At 36.0% G+C, this 19967-nt stretch overlaps 1 long non-coding RNA gene across 2 annotated transcripts; it reads right to left on the reverse strand.

The window, feature by feature from the left end:
* Positions 1–8343: 8343 nt before the first annotated feature.
* Positions 8344–19378, reverse strand: LOC144307419 (uncharacterized). Of its 2 annotated transcripts, XR_013374299.1 has the most exons (4): positions 18833–19378; positions 18615–18687; positions 17903–18042; positions 8344–8930 (listed from the first exon to the last, which is right to left on the reverse strand). It is a non-coding gene; the product is annotated as an uncharacterized LOC144307419 (long non-coding RNA). The 2 variants fall into 2 exon arrangements; XR_013374298.1 differs by having other exon boundaries at positions 18615–19378.
* Between the last annotated feature and the right edge of the window lie 589 nt (positions 19379–19967).

The raw sequence follows: 19967 nt of genomic DNA on the forward strand, positions 1-19967 counted from the left end.
GGTTTCCTCTCTTTAATCCAGGGAGATGTCCAAACTACACCTGGGTTCCTTTTCTCTGTATCCTGGAATCTAAATTCAGGCAGTAAGCAGGGCCAATTATAGGGCTGTATTTGTGTTTCCCATTAAATAGGCATTGCTGTACTTAGTTGCCCGAAATCCAATGTCTTGAAAACCAGTTTCATATATTTAGTTTTGTTTTTCAGTTGTTATAGGTAGGAGAGAAAATCCATTTCCTATTACTCTATTTTGGCTTGTTATTTCTTTCTTGCCTCACTGTACTGGTAGAACATTCAGTACAATGTTGAACAGAAGAGGTTAAGAGCAGAGTTGAGAGAACTGTCTTCTTCCTGGTTGTACAGGGAAAGCGTTCAGTCTTTCAACATTAAACACATCTGGTGTAGGCTATTCACAAATGACAATTCCTAATTTGAGAGTTTATCAGCAATGGATGTCACAATTTTGTCAATGTTCTTTGGGCAAGTGTTGAGAAGATGTTTTTTACTTTTACAATCTGTTAGTGTGCAGAATTATACTTAATGGCTTCCTGAAGTGAATGTTCCATGCTCTTCAAATTTCTAAAGGACTCTGCAATGAATTGGGATTTTTTCCTTTCTTAAATATATGGTAGAATTCACTGGAAATGCCTTCTGGGCCCGGTATTTTCTTTGTGGGATTTCTAATTACAACTCCAACCTCTTTAATAGTTATATAGAGAATGAAGTTACCTATTTCTTTCATTTCTCACTTTTTATCATTGGAAAATTTGACATATAACACTAAAGAGTACATGATTTGATATTTGTATATACTGTGAAATAATTACTGTAACAAGTAAACCATCCTCTTTCTTCTTGAGTAGCTTTGGTAGGTTTCTCCATCAAGGTATCTGTTCATTTCATCTAAATTATTAAATATATTTTTCATAAGTTCTTTTTTTTTTAAATTTTTTATTTATTTATGATAGTCACACACACAGAGAGAGAGAGAGAGGCAGAGACACAGGCAGAGGGAGAAGCAGGCTCCATGCACCGGGAGCCTGATGTGGGATTCGATCCCAGGTCTCCAGGATCATGCCCTGGGACAAAGGCAGGCCCCAAACCGCTGCGCCACCCAGGGTTCCCCATAAGTTCTTTTAATAGATCTGTAATTATACCACCTCTCATCCCTGATTATCAGTAATTTTTGCCATCTTTTTTTCTTATCAGTCCAGCTAGAGGCTTACCAAATTTATTGATCTCCACACTGCTCTGTATTTCCTTTCTTCTGTTTGAGTTTCATTCTTTATTTTCGAGTTAAAGGTGGAAGCTCAGGTCATTGATTTGAGATTTTTTTTTTTTTTTGAGATTTTTCTTTTCAAATACAGGCATCTACACTATAAATTGTCACTTGTTTTAGCTGTATCGTCCAAATTCTAATATATTGTTTTCACTTTTCATTTTAAAAAACAAATCTTAATTTCTTTTGGTTTCTTTGTTGATTGATTAGCTATGTAGAAATGTGTTATAGTTCCCATATATTTGGAGATTTCCCAGAAATTGTTATCAATTCCTAATTCAATTTTATTGTCAAAGAACATACTTTGTATGATTTTGAATCCTTTTAAATGTATTGATACTTGCCTTGTTGCTCAGAATATGACCTATCTTGATAAAGGTCCCTTGTGCACTTGAAAAAATGTTTTCTGCTGCTGTAAAGTACTGTATAAAGTCAATTACATTAAATTGGTTGATAGTGTAGCTCAATATTTTTATATCATCTTCTTTTCCAAAAAATTGAGATGTAATTGGCATATATTAGTTCCAAGTGTGTTAATTTTCTACATAACTATTATTGAGATGTACTGATATTTTTATTGTAATTTTGAAAATTGTGTTTTTCCTCACAGTTGTCAGTTTTTGCTTCATAGATCTTGAAGCTCTGTTAGGCCTATAAACTTTTGATTGTTATGACCTCTTATAGAATCGATCCTTTGGAAGCATTTGGGTGGCTAAGAATCCAACACTTGATTTCAGGTGATGATCTCAGGATTGTGAGATTGTGCCCCACGTTAAGGGTCCACACTGGGCATGGAGTCTGCCTAAGATTCTCCTTCTCACTCTGCCCCTCCCCACTCTCTCTAAAAATTAAAAAACATTGACCCTGTGACCTTTATGAAATGATCATTTTTGCCATGATGGCTTTGTTCTAAAATTAATCTTGTTATTTACATCTCCAGCCTCCTTTTAATAGAGGTAATAGGGCTTCTTTTTCCATCCTTTTACACTTGTGTCTTTTATTAAGTTGTTTTTGTGTAAGCAGCATGTAGTTGGGCCTTCCTTTTTTATTGACTCTGATGTTAACTGGGGTGTTTGGACAATTTTCATGAAGTGTAATTATGATATGAATGGTCTTAAACTATCTTGCTCTATCTTCAGTTTGTCTCAGCTCTTGTTACCTTTTTCCTCTTGAGACTGAGGATATTTTATGATTCTATTATACCTTTTCTGTTGTCTTATCAGTTTTTAAATTTTTTAACTGCTTTAGGCCTTTCATATACACTAATCTTTAAATTATTACATTCTATATTCAACTAATATATAACTTTATGTACAGGGTAAGAATCTTACGCCAATAAGATTCCCTTTACCTCCTTTCCTGGCCTTTGTCCTATTGTTATGTTTTTATTTTCATGTGTATTAAAAACCTCATACTTAATTTTAATTACTTCTTTCTTTAAGCAGTATTTTTTATTTTTATTTTAAACAATTGTATTTATTTATTCATGAGAGACAGAGAGAGAGGCAGAGATGGAGGCAGAGGGAGATGCCAACTCCCTGCAGGGAGCCTGATGTGGGACTTGATCCCAGGACTCTGGGATCATGCACTGAGCCAAAGGCAGAAGCTCAACCGCTGAGCCACCCAGGTACCCAGTAATTACCTTTTAAAATAAACTTTTACTCTTCATTCCTTTGTGTAGCTCCAGAATTCCATTTGGTATCTTTCCCCTTATCCCTGAAGGACCTTCTGTTAACACTTCTTATAGCACAAGTATGCTGGTGATGAATACTTTGAAATTTTCTAAAGTAGTCTTTATTTCACCATTGTTTTTGAAAGATATCTTTGCTGGGCAAGGCATTCAAGCTTTCCTTTTTTTTTTTTAGCACTTTATTTTTTAAAGACTATTTACGAGAGAGAGCAAGCAAGCACAAATTGGAGGAGGTGCAGAGGAAGAGGGAGAAGCCCAATTCAGAGCTCAATCCCAGAACCTGAGCTCAAATCAGAAGCTTACCTGATTGGGTCACCCAGGCGCACCTTTCATGATTTTAAAGATGTTACTCCATTGTTTTCATACTTCCATCATATCTGATGAGAAATATGCTGTCATCTTTATCTTTCTCTATATGTAATGTGTCTTTTCACCTGACGGCTTTTAATATTTTCTCTTAATCTCTGGCTTGAGGAAATTGAGTAAATGTGCTTTGATTTTGTTCCCTTTATGTTTTTTGTGTTTCACACATATTGAGATTCTTGTATGGGCATAGAGTTGTCATCAAACTTGCAAAATTTTCAGCCATTATTTCTTGACTTGAGAAGACCTTAAGTTTACACCTCAGCCTGATCCTTGACACAGAGACAGCCTATAATAATGAAAACCAAACCAAACCAAGCCCCAAACTCCCCTAAAGAGTTTATTATTACTAAAATAATTCTAAAAACAGAAAACTCTGGGGAAGGAGAAAACCTGATTTCTCAAGATAACATTATTATATTCAAATGTCATCTTCAAAAAAAAAGGTCACAAGGCACACAAAGAAATAGGAACGTATGGCCTACTGAAAGGAAAAAACTAAGTCAACAGAAATGGTCTGAGAAAAGACTTGATAGCTGATCTACTAGCCAGACATTAAAACAATGTTCTTAACAGTGTTCAAAGAACTAAAGGAAGATGTACAGAAAGTCAAGAAAATGGTGTATGAAGTATGAACAAAGTGGCAAGAAACCTAAAAAGAAATTAAAAACAAAACTATACAGCTAAAAAGTATAATTGAAAGGAAAAATTTACCAGAGAGATCAAAGGCAGATTTGAGTAGGGAGAAAAAAGAATTAGCAACTTTGAAGAAGACAGGACAATAGAAACTACTGAGTATGAGGAACAGGAAGAAAAAAGCATGAATAAAAGCAGAACTTGAGAGACCTGTGGAACACATCAAGCGGACCAACATATAAAGTGTGAGAATCCAAGAAGGAGAGGAGAGAAAGGGACAGAGAGAATACCTGAAGATGTAATGGCTGAAAACTTACCAAATTTGATGGAAGAAATGAAAATAAACACCCAAGAAGCTCAAAGAAATCCAATAAAGATGAACTTACAGATATCAACCCTGAGATGCATTATAATCAAATGTTTGAAAGCGAAAGTTAAAAAGAGAACCCTGAAGGAACAAGAGGAAATTGACTTGTCACATACAAGAGATAGTCAAAAAGTAAAGGAGCAGATTTCTAAGGAACTTTGTAAGTCAGCAGATAGTGGTCTGACATATTCAAAGTGTTAAAAGAAGAAAAACCTATCAACCAAAATTCTTTTACCTCACAAAACTATTCTTCAAGAGTGGGGAGAAATTTAGACATTCCTAGATAAAGAGAAGCTGGAAGAGTTCTTATCACTAGGTCTGCCCTGAAAGATATGCTCAAGGGTGAAATTAAAGGACACTATGCACTAACTGAAATCCATATGAAAAAATAAAGATCTCAACAAAAATCAATGCATGGAAAATTATGAAAACTAGTACTGAAGCACCAAGGTGGCTCAGTCAGTTAAGTGTTCAACTGATTTTGGCTCAGGTTATAATCTCAGGGTTGTGAGATTGAGCCCTGTGTCGGGTTCTGTGATCGCTGGGAGTTTGCTTGAGATTCTTTCCCTCTGCCTCTTCCCGCTGCCCACAGTCTCTAAGCAAATAAATAAATTTAAATAAGAAAAAAGCAAGCAAGCTAGTGTTATCTTGACAAGTTTGTAATTCTTTGTTTTCTACACGACTTAAGAGACTAATATATTTAAAAAAATTAGTAAGTTTACACGACTATTACTGTAACTTTAGCATATAAATCTGCATGTTGTTTTCTACATTAAAGAGAATAATGTATTTTTTTTTTTTTAATTTTATTTATTTTAGACAGAGAATGTGGGAAAGCACAAACAGCGCAGATGGGCAGAGTGAGAAGGATAAGCAGACTCCCTGCGGAGCAGGAAGCCCAACACAGGGCTCAATTCTAAGATTCTGAAATCATGACCTGAGCCAAAGGCAAGACACTTAACCAACTGTGCCACCCAGGCATCGTGCGATTAAAGCACTTTAAATAATTAATAGTTTACGTTTTGGGACAATGTATAAAGATTCAAATTTGTGGTATTAACTGAAATGGGTGGGGACAATGTTGCAAAGGAGTTCTGGTATGGAAATTAAGCTAGTATAAATTCAAATTAGAATGTTGCAACAACAGGATGTTCAAAGTAATCCCCACATAACCACACACACACACAAAATTCTACCATAAAATATGCACAAAATGAGAAATGAATTATTTCACTACTAAAAGAATCAACTAAATATCAATGACAGTAACACAATTTAGAATAAAAAAGGTATAATGCCTACAGAAAACAAACAAAATGACAGAAGTCCCTTCTTATCAGTAATTAAATGTAAATGGATTAAAATCTCCAATTTAAAAAAAGGTTGGTAGAACAGATAAAAACACATGATCCAAAATATGTGTCTACCTGAGACTCATTTTGGATCCCAAAACACAAATAGACTGAATGTAAAAGGATTTAAATATTTCATGTAAGTAACAATAAAAAGAGAGAAGGGGGAGGTATACTACTATTAGACAAATAAACATTATATATATCTAAAAAGGTTACAAGAGACAAAAAAGGATATTACACACATTCAAAAGTATAACACAGCAATAAGATATTTAGGCACCTAATAACATACCAGCAAAATATATGAAGCAAAACCAGACAGAAGTGAAGGGAAAAGCAGACCGCTCTGCAATAGTAGTTGGAGACTTCAATATCCCACTCTCAATAGTGGACAGAACAATCAGACAGCAGATAACTAAGCAAACACAGGATTTAACACAAATTAAGTAGATATAACAGACATATACAGAACATGCTACCCAACAAGCGCGAGCATACATATTCTTCTTAGGTACACAAAGTATCTTCTCCCACCACAATGGGATAAAGAATCAACAACAGAAGTTAAATTAGAAAATTTATCAATCCGTAGAAACTAAACAATGAAATTTTTAACAATGGACCAAAGACAAAAGCATAATACTTAGAAATGAATGAAAACGAAACACAGCATGCTTGTTTCGTGGGACAAACAAGTGGGATGAAGTGAATGTAGTGTTAAGAAGGAAATTTACAGGTATAAATGCTTCATTAAAAGTCTCCAATCAACAGTCTAACATAATTTAGGAATAAGAAAAGAAGAAACTAAACTCAAAACTAGTAAAAGGAAATAATAAAGATTATAACAAATGAATGAGAACAGAAAAATAGAGAAAATCAAAAGTTCGTTCTTGAAAAGATCAACAAAGTTAATAAACCTTTAGTTAGATGGACTAAGAAAAAAACAGACTCAACTAAAATAAGAAATGGAGATATTACTATCAATTTTACAGAAATGAAAAGGATTACAAACTATATGACAACAAATTAGATAACTTAGATGAAATGGACAGGTTCTTAAAAACATAAAACCTACCAAGACTAAACCATGAAGAAATAGAAAATCTGAATAAACTTATTACTGGTAATGAGACTGAATCAGTAATCAAAAATCTTCTGACAAAGAAAACTCTTGTACCTGATACTTTCATTGGTAAATTCTACCAGACATTTATTTTTTTAATAAGATTTTACTTACTTATTTGACAGAGAGGTAGAGAGAGCCAGAGAGCACAAGTAGAGGGAATGGCAGAGGGAGAAGCAAGCTCTCCACTGAGCAGGAAGCCCAATGTGGGGTGGTTCAATCTCAGGCCCCTTGATCATGACCTGAGCCTATGGCAGATGCCTAACTGACTGAGATACGCAGGTGCCCCCCACTTTTAAAGATTTTATTTTACATTTACCAGACATTTAAAGAATACTAATCCTTCTCGAACATTTCAAAATAAATAAATGATAAATAAATAAATAAGAGAGTAGGGGACATTTCTTAACTCATTCTATAAGGACAGCATTATCTTTTTTTTTTTTTAATTTATTTTTTATTGGTGTTCAATTTACTAACATACAGAATAACACCCAGTGCCCGTCACCCATTCACTCCCACCCCCTGCCCTCCTCCCCTTCTACCACCCCTAGTTCGTTTCCCAGAGTTAGCAGTCTTTACGTTCTGTCTCCCTTTCTGATATTTCCCACACATTTCTTCTCCCTTCCCTTATATTCCCTTTCACTATTATTTATATTCCCCAAATGAATGAGAACATATAATGTTTGTCCTTCTCCGACTGACTTACTTCACTCAGCATAATACCCTCCAGAGGACAGCATTATCTTGATACCAAACCAAACATTACAAAAAGACTACAGACCAATATTCTATACAAACACTGATGTAAAAATCTTCAAAAAAATACGCAAACCAAATTCAGCAGCATATTAAAAGGACTGTATACCATGACGAAATGGGGTTTATTCCTGGAATGTGAGGCTGGTTCAATATACAAAAACCAATCAATGTAATATACTACAGATTAACAAAATAAAGTGGAAAAAAAAACCCCATCCATATGATCATCTCAATTCATATAGAAAAAGCATTGGACAAAATTCAACACCTTTTCCTTATAAAATCTCTCAACAAACTAGGAGTAGAAGAAAATCATCTTGATGCAATAAGAGCCATTAAAAAAAAAACAACACATAGCAAACATCATATTCTATAATGAAAGACTGAAAGCTTTTCTTCTAAGGTCAGGTATAAGGCAATAACATCCACTTTCTTCACTTTTATTCAACATAGTATTAGGTAGTTCTTTTGCGGGGAGGAGGGCTGTGGGAGAGGGAGAGAATCTTAAGCAGTCACCACATCCAGCATGGAGCTGACATAGGGCTTGATCTAACAATCCAAAGATACTACCTGAGCCAAAATCAAGAGTCAGACACTTAATCCACAGCGCCACCCAGGAGCCACAAGGGCAGTTCTAGTGAGAGCATTTAGACAAGAAAGAAGTATAAAAGGTATCCAAATTGGAAAGAAAGAACATAAAATTCTCTTTACATATAGAATATTTCATGTAGAAAATTCTAATGATTCTACAAAAAACCTTTTACAACTAATATTTTATTTTTTTTATTATTATTATTATTTTTTAAAGATTTTATTTATTTATTCATGAGAGACACAGAGAGAGACACAGGCAGAGGGAGAAGCAGGCTCCATGCAGGGAGCCCGATGCGGGACTCGATCCCGGGACTCCAGGACCACGCCCTGGGCCAAAGGCAGGCGCCAATCCGCTGAGCCATCCAGGGATCCTACAACTAATATTTTAATTCAGCAAAGTCACAAGATACACAGTGAACACACAAAAATCAGTTATATTTACATACAGTAGTAATAAGCAATGGGAAAGAAAATTATAAAAACTGCAATTATAATAGGATCAAAAATAGCCAAGGAGGTGAAACACTTGTGTGCAATGAAAACTACAAATTACTGACTAAAGAAATTAAAGACATAAATAAGTGGAAACATTCCATACTCATTGATTGGAAGACTTAATATTGTTAATGGTATCAATACTACCCAAAGTGATCTACAGATTCAATGTAATTCCTATCAACAACCTGATGTTTATTGCAGAAATAGGGAAAAAAACAAACTAAAATTCATATGGATTCTTGAAGGAGTCTGAATAGCCAAAGAGTCCTGAAAAGGAAGAACAAAATTAGAAGACTCATACTTCCTGATTTTAAAACTTACCACAAAGCTCAAAACAGTATGGTACTGGCATAAAGGCAAATATATAAACCAATGGGATAGAATAAAGAGCCTCCAAATAAACCCTTGCATATACAATCAAATCATTTTTGACAAAGGTGCCAAGACCACTCAATGAAGGATAGTTTTTTCAACAAATGGTGCTGGAAAAAGTGGATATCCACATGCAAAAGAATGAAGTTGGACACTTATTCAACACTATATACAAAAGCTGAACTCACAATATATTGAAGGCCTAAATGTCAAACCTAAAACTATAAAAATCTTAAAAGAAATTATAGGATAAAAGCTGCATACCATTGGATTTGGCAATAATGTTTTGGGCATGACACCAAAGGCATAGACAAGAAAAGAAAATGATAAACTTGATGAACATTTAAAAATTTTAAAGCAATGAAAGACACTCTTCAGAATAAAGAGAATTCACAGAATGGGAGAAAATATTTGCAAATTATGTATTTTTTTTGCAAATTATGTATCTAATAAGAGATTAACATCCAGAATATACAGAGAACTTGTAAAAATCAACAACAAAAATCCAAACAACTGAATTAAAAAACAGGCAAAGACTTGAACAGACATTTCTCTAAAGATATACAAATGACCAATAAGTACATGAAAAGATGCTATGAAATGCAAATAAAAGCTATAAGGAGCTAGTATCAAAAACCAAAATTAACAGATGTTAGTGATGACATGGAAAATGTGGAACCGTTATACACTGTTGGTAAGAAGGTAAAATGGTACAATAGAAAATAGTATGGTGGTTCCTCAAAAAATTAAATAGATGGGCACTTGGCTAGCTCAGTTAGAAGAGTATACAACTCGGGCAGCCTGGGTGGCTCAGCAGTTTAGCACCATCCTTGGCCCAGGGTGTGATCCTGGAGACCCGGGATCGAGTCCCACGTCAGGTTCGCTGCATGGAGCCTGCTACTCCCTCTGCCAGTGTCTCTGCCTCTCTGTCTGTCATGAATAAATAAATAAAATCTTAAAAAAAAAAAAAAAAAGAATATATAACTCTTGATCTTGGGAGCTTGAGCTCCTCATTGGGTGTAGAGATTACTAAACAAAACAAAAACTTTAAAAAATAAAATCATCTATGACCCAGCAACTCCAGTTATGTGTATATACTCAAAAGAACTGAAACTAAGGTCTTCAAGACATGTTTGTACATTCATGTTCAGAACATTATTCAAAACACTTAAAACACCCAAGTGTCTTCTGACAGATGAATAAGGAAAATGTGGTAAATATGTACAATGATATATTCAGCTACAAAAAGGAAATTTTTAACATAGTACAGCATGGATCAATCTTGAGGACATTATACTAAGCCAGTGATAAAAAGACAAAAACTGTATGATTCTGCTTATATGAGGTACTTAAAGTAGTCAAAATCAGAGAAAAAAGTAGAACTACCAGGAGTGGGGGAGTGAGAAGGGAATTGGGGGTTACTAAACAGTAATGGATATAGTTTTAAACTATATGATGAAAAGCTACATATGATGATGATGATTGTACAACTGTTAATGTATTTAACATCATCAAACTGTACACTTAAAAATGGCTAATATGGTGGCTCAGTCATTTGGGCATCTGACTCTTGATTTCAGCTCAGGTTGTGATCTCAGGGTTCTGAGATGGAACCCCACAAGAGAATCTTAGCAGGCCCAGCATGGAGCCTCCTTAAGATTCTCTCCCTCTTCCTCTGCCCCTCACTCCCCACCCTCTGGCTCATGCACGTGTGCACCTGCGCACACTCTTTCTCTCTCAAAAAAAACATTAATACAGTAAATTTTATGTTGCATTTTAATACAATAAAAATAAAAAAATTGGGGGGTACTGAAACCTTAAGCACCAATCTCTGGACAAAGAATAAGTAGAGATCCATAACAAATTTTTTAAAATTTCCTTGCAATTAGCTGATCTTTCAACAAGTCTACAATCGATTTGACTCACCTTTTTTCCTTAGGCAAATTATAAGTTCTTCTGCCCGAATACATTATGTCCCAAATTTACTACTCTCTTATTTACTTTTACAATGAAAAACTATAAAAATGCCAAAGTTTTAAAATATAGAAACCCACTCATAGAAATATATCTTTATGAGAGAAAAAAGAGACAAAGATGTTCATGGTGACAGTTTATAATAAGTGAAAAAAGCTGAAAATATTTCTCATAAATTATGATTTGTTAAATCAATAGAATATTATGCACAAACCTAAAGGGCAGCAGGAAATGGCTACCAAAGGAAGATTTTAAAATCTCCAAATATCATAATAATAAACTTTTTAATAGAATCTGGAAAAAAGGGAAGATCCCTGGGTGGCGCAGCAGTCTAGCGCCTGCCTTTGGCCCAGGGCACGATCCTGGAGACCCGGGATCGAATCCCACGTCAGGCTCCCAGTGCATGGAGCCTGCTTCTCCCTCTATGTCTCTGCCTCTCTCTCTCTCTGTGACTATCATAAATAAATTAAAAAAAAAAATTAAAAAAAAAAAGAATCTGGAAAAAAGGAACATTCTAGAGTCAAATCAAGATATAAAGACTACAGCAAAATGTATTTTTTTCTCCTTTAGCTGTCTGAAGGAAATTAACAATAAGAGGAAAAAAGGAAATGCCCTTATTGACCTTCCCTCCAGCCCTTCCTGCTAATTCCCTGACACTGAACCTTAGCCAACACTTTGAAAGGCAGTCTATTACAGAAATGGAATCAGCACTCAGGTTTCCTCGAAGAAGACATAGGACTTTATGTATGGAATATCAAGTAAAAGCCAAGAAAAGATCTATTCAAGGAAAAAACTCATACCTCTTTCAAAGAATAATCTGAAAAATTATTTCCAATCCAAAAGTTTACATTAAATTTTTAAAAATTCTTGAGACAGAAAAGATGGGACTTCCCAATAGTCATACAACGTAAGTCTTGATAACTGACGTTATGTGCTTTAAGATTTATAACACACACACACACACAAAGATTTATAACACACCCAGAAGTATGACAAAAGAGCACAAAAAAGGGAGAAATTGGAGGTACAAGGTTCTTATATCATATGCAAAGCAATCAAATACTAATGATAAGCTATAATAAGTTAAAGATTGTAATCCCTAGGTAATGTAAAAAATTTTTTTAAAGATTTATTTATTTTAGAGAGAGTGCATGTATCCATGCACAAACGGAAGGGGCAAAGGAAGAGAGAAACCCAAGTAGATTCTGCGCTAAGTGTGGAGTCTGACAGGGGGCTCGATCTCCCAACCCTGAGATTCTGAAATGAGCCGAAACCAAGAGTTGGACGCTTAATTGACTGTGCCACCCAGGTACCCTCATGTAAAAATGTTTAATGGGGTATAGCCAATATGCCAATAGTAGAAATAAAATAGATTCATTATAAAAATAATCCGAAAGAAGATAGAAAAATAGACAAGAAAAAAGAAGAGATATGACAAACAGAAAACAAATGAGATAGATTTAAGAACTGTAAAGTATCTCAAATTTTACTCTACCTGCAGGCTAACAATTTCATGCATGTTGGTAGAAAACAGGAGACATTTTGTCACAGAAGGGCAGTTTATCACTCACATCAATGGTAGTATCCAGAATATCAGCATTTTTGCGAAAAATGCCCCAACTGCAATTTCCAAAGCAGGGTGTAACTAGGGCGACATTGATACGGACACATGCACTGGGTTGTGTTATTGTAGAAAAACTTGGTATCTGGGGAAGAAAATTTTTTTTATGTGGGCAATAAGCATGCCCGTTCCTTACTCTAGAGGGAGATATTATCTATCTTCCATGGCAGTTTGCTAAATAAACATCCATGTAAAGACAGTCAGAAACAAAGGATAGTCAGTACCTTGCTTGCGAGACAGACTTATGAAGAATTGCCTCCCACTTGATGGCAGATTTAAACCAACCATATGAATAATTACTATAAAGGTTAATGATTATGTTTTTAACTTTTTAAAAGATTTTATTTCTTTATTCATGACAGACACACGGAGAGGCAGAAACAAAGCAGAGTTCTGGAGAAGTAGGCTCCCTGGGGGAGCCTGATGCAGGACTTGATCCAAGGATCCCAGGATCACGACCCAAGCCAAAGGCAGATGCTCAACCACTGAGCCACCCAGGTGACCCGGGCAGAAATTGTCAGATTGGACCTCAACGATATGATATCTACAATAAACTTACTTTGCTAAATAACGGAGAGAATGACTAGACAAATAAATTAATAATGACAGGGAACTTAAACACTATTAAACAATCTGACCTGATATTTATAGAATACTTTCATTTTCTCCAACAACAGCAATACATATTCTTTTTTAAAAGTAAGCTCTATGCCCAACATGGGGCTTGAACTCACAACCTTGAGATCAAGAGTTGCATGCCCTACTGACTAAGCCAGCCAGGCATCCCAGCAATTCACACTTTCTTTTTAAGTGCATGTGGAATAGTCACCAAGACAGATCATGTTGTGGGCTACCAAAGCAACATTAAAAAATTTAAGGTAATTGAAATCAGATATAGTAAATTATCTGAACACAACAGAATTCTACTAGAAAGCAGTAACAGGATAGGTGGACAATCCCCAAATATTTGGAAATTAACACACTTCTAAACAACTCATGCATGAAAGAGAAAATTAAAAATGAAGCTGAAAATATTTTTAGCTACATGAAAATACATTACTGAAATTTGTGAAACACAGTAAAATGTTTAAAAAAATAAGAAATGTTTTGTATCAATCTACATCTTCTACATTAAGAAACAATAAAAAGATCAAAGTAAACTCAAGCAAGCACATAGAAGAAAATAAAGAGTAAAAATTGATGAAACTGAAAACAGTAAAACATGAGAAAAATGAACAAGGCATCGCTACAGATCCTATAGATAAATAAGGAAATATGTACAACTCCTTGCCAATAAATTTGATAACTTAAATGAAATGGAAAAATTCCTTAAAAAAAAAACAGAACTCCCAAGGCTCTGTTTTTGAGTGGCTCAGTGGTTGAGTGTCTGCCTTCGGCTCAGGTCATGATTCTGGGGCCTGGGATCAAGTCCCGCATTGGGCTCTCTGCGAGGAGCCTGCTTCTCCCTCTGCCTGTGTGTCTGCCTCTCTCGAATAAATTAAAAACAAAAACAAAAACAAACCAAAACAAAAAAAACCAAAACAAAAAACAACTGTATATATTTGTCAAATGTCATCAAAGTATATAGGTGTAAAGTGTGGATTTTAGTATCTGTAAATTATACCTCAGTAAGTTTGACTAAAAAAGCCCAAGCAAGAGATTACCAAAATTATAATGACTTGCTTAATGTTGAACGAGTTTACCTCTTCTCCACACATATTCCTAAACAAATCTTTTAAACTTTAAATTATCCTCACTTGCAACTAGACAATACTTCTAGTGCATTCCTGAGGCCTGAAACAGCATTGTATATGTGTTATCTCATTGAATCATTCCAACAACATTATGAAATGGAGGTTGAGATGTTTTTGATTAATTCTAAAGTTCAGATTTAAGCCCAGGTATGAAAAAAAAAAAAAAATACAATAAACCCAGGTATGTGGACTTCAAAGATCGTCTTTCCTTCTATACTTCATTGCCTCCCCAAAAGCAAGGACTAAATTTTACATTCTTCACTGTTTAGCATATAACATCCAATAAAAGCAGACACTAACGAAAAATAAGAAACACCTTCCAAACTGAGTATCTTATCAAGAAAGCTGTTTTGGGAAAAATACTCCCTTCCCCGCTCTACTCACACCATCTACCTTCTTTCTCTATGGTTTAGCAACATAGTCTACCATGAAGAGGCATTCATTTGTTTATTTTCCCCAAGTCTCCTCTGCAACTTCCCAGCCTAGGAAAACATCTCTAACTCAGGATGGCCCTGGGGATGAGGCTAATCTTTTAATACTCCAGAGACAGCAGTTTCTATGGACATAAAATGATGGTCCAAGATCATCTTTCTCAGGAATTATTTTTATAACTAGTAAAGGAAGTAAAAATTACTGCTTTATGGAACAAAATCCGTTACATCACTTCATTTGTATCCCCCTATATGGCCCAAGATCACTTCAACTGCCAATTTTCTCAACCATGGCATTTAATAATTTGTCACTGATCCCCTTCCAAAAACAGGTGGCCCTGTTCTGACATTGTTCTCATTTACAATGCTTTAGTTTTAATGAACAGAAAACCAACCAGGAAATTCATTCTCTTACATAACAAGTCTGGTAGTAAGCAAGTTCTAGAGGCGATTGGTTCAGTGGCTCAACAATCATCAAAGATCAAATTTTTTTCCATTTTAGGATGCCAGCAGTTATGACTTCATAGTACTCTCATAATAAGCCTCTGAGTTCCATTCAAACTGCTGCTTGATGGTTGGCTGGCATGAGCAAAACAATTTTTTCATATGTACTACTATGAAAAGCAATTTAGAAGTACCTATAGAATTTTTTGTGAAGATAGATTTTTATCTATCTATCTATCATCTATCTATCTATTTATCTATGAGACAGAGAGAGTGAAAGAGAAAGCATAAGCAGGGTGAAAGGCAGAGGGAGAAGCAGGCTCCAGGACTCCAGGAGACTGATGTTGAGCCAAAGTCAGACATTTAATGGACTGAGCCACTCAGGTACCCCCAGAATTATTATTTTTATTATTTTTTTATTTTGCCCCCAGAATTATTTTTAATGTGCTATCCTTTGATGTTGTAATTCAATTTCTAAGTCAACTCACAGAAACATGTAAGTGGACACCAACAGGTACAAAGACGTTCATTACACAATTCTTTTTAACTGCAAAAATCTGCAAACAGCCTAAAACACCCACTAATACAGGTGATTACTTAAATTGAGAAGCCCCCAAAATGGAATACATAACAGCTATTTAACATGGAAGAATGTTCAAGTTTTGCTGATAAAAGTCAAGCTACAGGGAGTATGCATACATAACCAAATAAAACTTAGTTATGATACCAAAAGCACAAGCAACAAAAGTAAAAATAAATAAGCTAGATTACATCAAAATTAAAAATGGATGTGCATCAAAACATAATCAACAGAATGGAAAAAGCAACCTACAGAATGGGAGAAAATATTCATGAACTGTGTATCTGATAAGGGGTTAATATCCAGACTATGTGAAGAACTCCTTCAGCTCAACGACAAAAAATAACCTGTTTAAAAATAGGCAAAAGACTTACAATAGACATTTCTCCAAAAAAGATAAACAAATGACCAATAAGCATATCAAGATGCTTACCACCAACCATTATGGAAATACAAGTCAAAACCACAATGAGGTATCACCTCACAACCACTGAGATAGTTGCTATCAAAAATAGATAATAAGTTTTGCCAAGAATGTAGAGAAACTGAAACCGGGGTGCACTATTGATGAGAATGTAAAATGGTGTAGCCACTGTGGAAAACTCTATGATGGTTCCTCAAAAAAACTGAAAGCAGGGTCTTAAAGAGATATCTGTATACCCATGTTCATAGCAACATTAAGACGGTTCTTCAAAAAATATTGTGGTGGTGGTGGGGGGTCAGGCACCTGAGTAGCTCCAGCGAAGTGTCTGACTCTTGATTTCTGCTCATGTCATGATCTCAGAGCGAGATCAAGCCCCGCGTCAGGCTCTATGCTGGGTGCGGAACCTGCTTTATGATTCTCTTCCTCTCGACCCACCTTCCTTCCCCATCTCTTAAAACAAAACGTTTGGGTATATACTCAGAGGAATTGAAAACAGAGTCTTGAAGAGGAACATTAATCATGATAGCCAGAAGGTGAAAGTAACCCAAATGTTTATTGACAGTCAGTTAAATGTATAAAAGAAAATGTGCTGTAGAAACAAAATATTCAGCCTTAAAGAGAGGAAGGAAATCATGACATTCTACAACATGGATGAACCATGAGAACATTATGCTAAGTGAAAGAAGTCTATCATGGGCAGCCCTGGTGGCTCAGTGGTTTAGTGCAGCCTTCAGCCCGGGGTGTGATTCTGGAGACCTGGGATCCAGTCCCACATCGGGCTCACTGCATGGGGCTTGCTTCTCCCTCTGCCTGTGTCTCTGCCTCTCTCTGTGTCTCTCATGAATAAATAAATAAAATCTTAAAAAAAGGAAAGAAAGAAAGAAAGAAAGAAAGAAAGAAAGAAAGAAAGAAAGAAAGAAAGAAAGAAAGAAAGAAAGAAGAAAGAAAGAAAGAAAAAGAAAGAAAGAAGTCTATCAAAAAAGACATTTATACAAAGTATCTAGATCAGTCAAACGCATAGAAACAGAAAATAGAATGATGTTTGCTGGAAGTTGGGAGGCAGGAGGGATGGGAAATTGTTGAATGGATAGTTTCAATTTTGCAAGATAAAATAAGTGCTAGAGACTGCACTACAATGTGAATATACTTAACATTACTGACTGGCACAATTGTACCAGAATTAAAAACTGAAATTAAAAAAAAAACTTAAGTTATCAAATTGAATATAAAGCAAATCATAGGTATCTGTAAAGAACTTACAAGGAGGGGTCCCTCGGTGGCTCAGTCAGTCAGGCATTTGCCTTTGGCTCAGGTCGTGAACCCAGGATCCTAGGATCAAGGCCCACATCTGGCTCCCTATTCAGCAGGGAGTCTGCTTCTCCCTCTCTCTGCTTCTCCCCTGGCCCCTGCTTACACACATTCTCTCTCTCTCAAATAAATATATAAATAAAATCTTAAAAACAAAACAAAACAAAAAAATCTTAAAGGTTAACCACCCAACTCCTAATAATAGTTATGTATGGAGAATAGTTATGTATGGAGACGGGGGAAAGGAGGCACTTTTTTTTTTTTTTTTTTACCTCATACCTTTCTGTACTACTGGTATTTTAATTATAAACATGCACTAAAAGTAGGTCACCTGGGTGGCTTAGTCAGTTAAACCTGACTTGTGATTTTGGCTCAGATCATAATTTCATGGGTTGGGTTCCACACTCAGTGGGGAATCTGCTTGAGATTCTCTCTCCCTCTCCTCCACTCGGGTCTCTCTCTCAAATGGATCTTAAAAAAAAAAAGAAAAAAGTACACACTAAGCTAGGATGTTTTAATTCAATTTTTAAAAAGTTTAGTGAATAAAACTTAAACTCTAGGTACAATTTACATCAGTTCTAATGCCACTTCAAAAGTTACCAAGCATATCTACTCACAAAAGCACACCACGAGTAGGTTATCAAAGGAATAATTAATGAAGGAAAAGCTCCTGGCATCTTCTAGTTAACAGGAGATGCTGCCTATTAGGCTTACCACAGGAAGTGCCCATGACACTTCCTAGCCAATAATGCCTAAATCCAAATTAGACAAAGATCCATTCTCTAAGCCTGAAACTGACAAATTTGATACAAGGACAATAGCTAGTGCCTGCAAATACAAAATCCTAGGCTTTTCAAACTATCCGTACCCTTCTTCCTCCCTACCTACTAATAAAACACCAGGCCTACACTAGCACTTTACTTTTTTAGAGCCTTCGTCTCCTCCCACTCCCATTTCAAGAATGTTACAAGAGAGTTAGTGGGTGGTTAGCAAGACCCCCTCAGAAACCAACAGCCATTCCAGAAAAATAATTGCTCACATACCAAACGCTGCCAACAAGAGCAGCTTCCCAGCAGCATGTTTTAATAACCTTAATGAAGCAGACAGCAACGCCTCCTGTAATACAAATTTTGGTTGGAAAAAAAGATCTACAGATTGTGGAAAAGTACAACTTAAAAAGCAAACACCACAGGCTCCAGTAAGGCAGGAAAGCAAACAGAGATTTCTAAATACAGAGCTGAATTGTAAGAGTTCACTGTACCTTATTTCAATCATCGTTTGCTCTGTCAAAAATAGAACCTTCCATGTCTTGATCCATTCAGAATAAGCCACAGCAGGCACAGCTTTGCTTACACAGGGCAGCCAGGTCAGAAAGGCTGCACAGGGAAATGGAAAAGCAGCCAGCAGGTTTTCTTAGGGATTATACTGCTCCCGCTTTTATCCTTCTCCCCAGCTATTTTGGTGCCAAGAAAGCTGCAGGGAGGTCTTTGCCCTGAACAAGCTTTTACTAGAAAGTCTGAAGTAGTCTCAGGGATGCAACTCCCTCTGCTGCCCAAGGTTTTCTTTGCATATTGTAGCAGGTTCAGTGCATTTCAAACTCAACTATGTTAGAAGAGCTAAAATAGCCCTTTATTTAAAAATGTGACCAAAAAAGGCACAGGTTCAAATAGGAGAGGAACAGCTAGAAGCTGGACAAATTTCTATACTTAACTACAAATTTCCTCTATCTCATGAAGGGTGTCTTTTACTCAGTTTATTTTTTTAAAGATTTAAAAATTTATTATTCATGAGAGACACACACAGAGAGGAAGAGAAGAGAAGAGAAGAGAAGAGAAGAGAAGAGAAGAGAAGAGAAGAGAAGAGAAGAGAAGAGAAGAGAAGAGAGGCAGAGACACAGGCAGAGGGAGATGCAAGCTCCATGCAGAGAGCCCCACACAGGACCCAATCCCAGGTCTCCAGGATCACGCCCTGGGCTGAAGGCGGCGCTAAACTGCTGAGCCACCAGGGCTGCCCTCTTTTACTCAGTTTAAAGGAGACTTCTCTATCTCCCTCATAGGCACTTGGAAAAGCAGGAACTAGACTTCTTGTCCCTTTTTCACCCACTCTTAGTAATGCCCATTACCCGCATTTAAGGCAGGCCTTACTCATTTTTCAAGATCTAATTTAAATAGCACTTAGCGCATGGCACTGAAGCTGTTTGTTTGCCAGTGTTTCGCTGCATTTGAGTTGGTGCCTATATAATAGCAGATGCTCAATAATCATTTATCAGAATTCTAACTAGAACTACGCTACAATTTTTTTTTTTTTTTTTTTTAAAGTTTAAGTAATCCCTTGGGGTACCTGGGTGGCTCAGCAGCTAAACATCTGCCTTTGGCTCAGGGTGTGATCCTGGAGTC

Source organism: Canis aureus, chromosome 38 (genome assembly GCF_053574225.1).
Source record: "Canis aureus isolate CA01 chromosome 38, VMU_Caureus_v.1.0, whole genome shotgun sequence".
Classification (NCBI taxonomy): domain Eukaryota; kingdom Metazoa; phylum Chordata; class Mammalia; order Carnivora; family Canidae; genus Canis; species Canis aureus.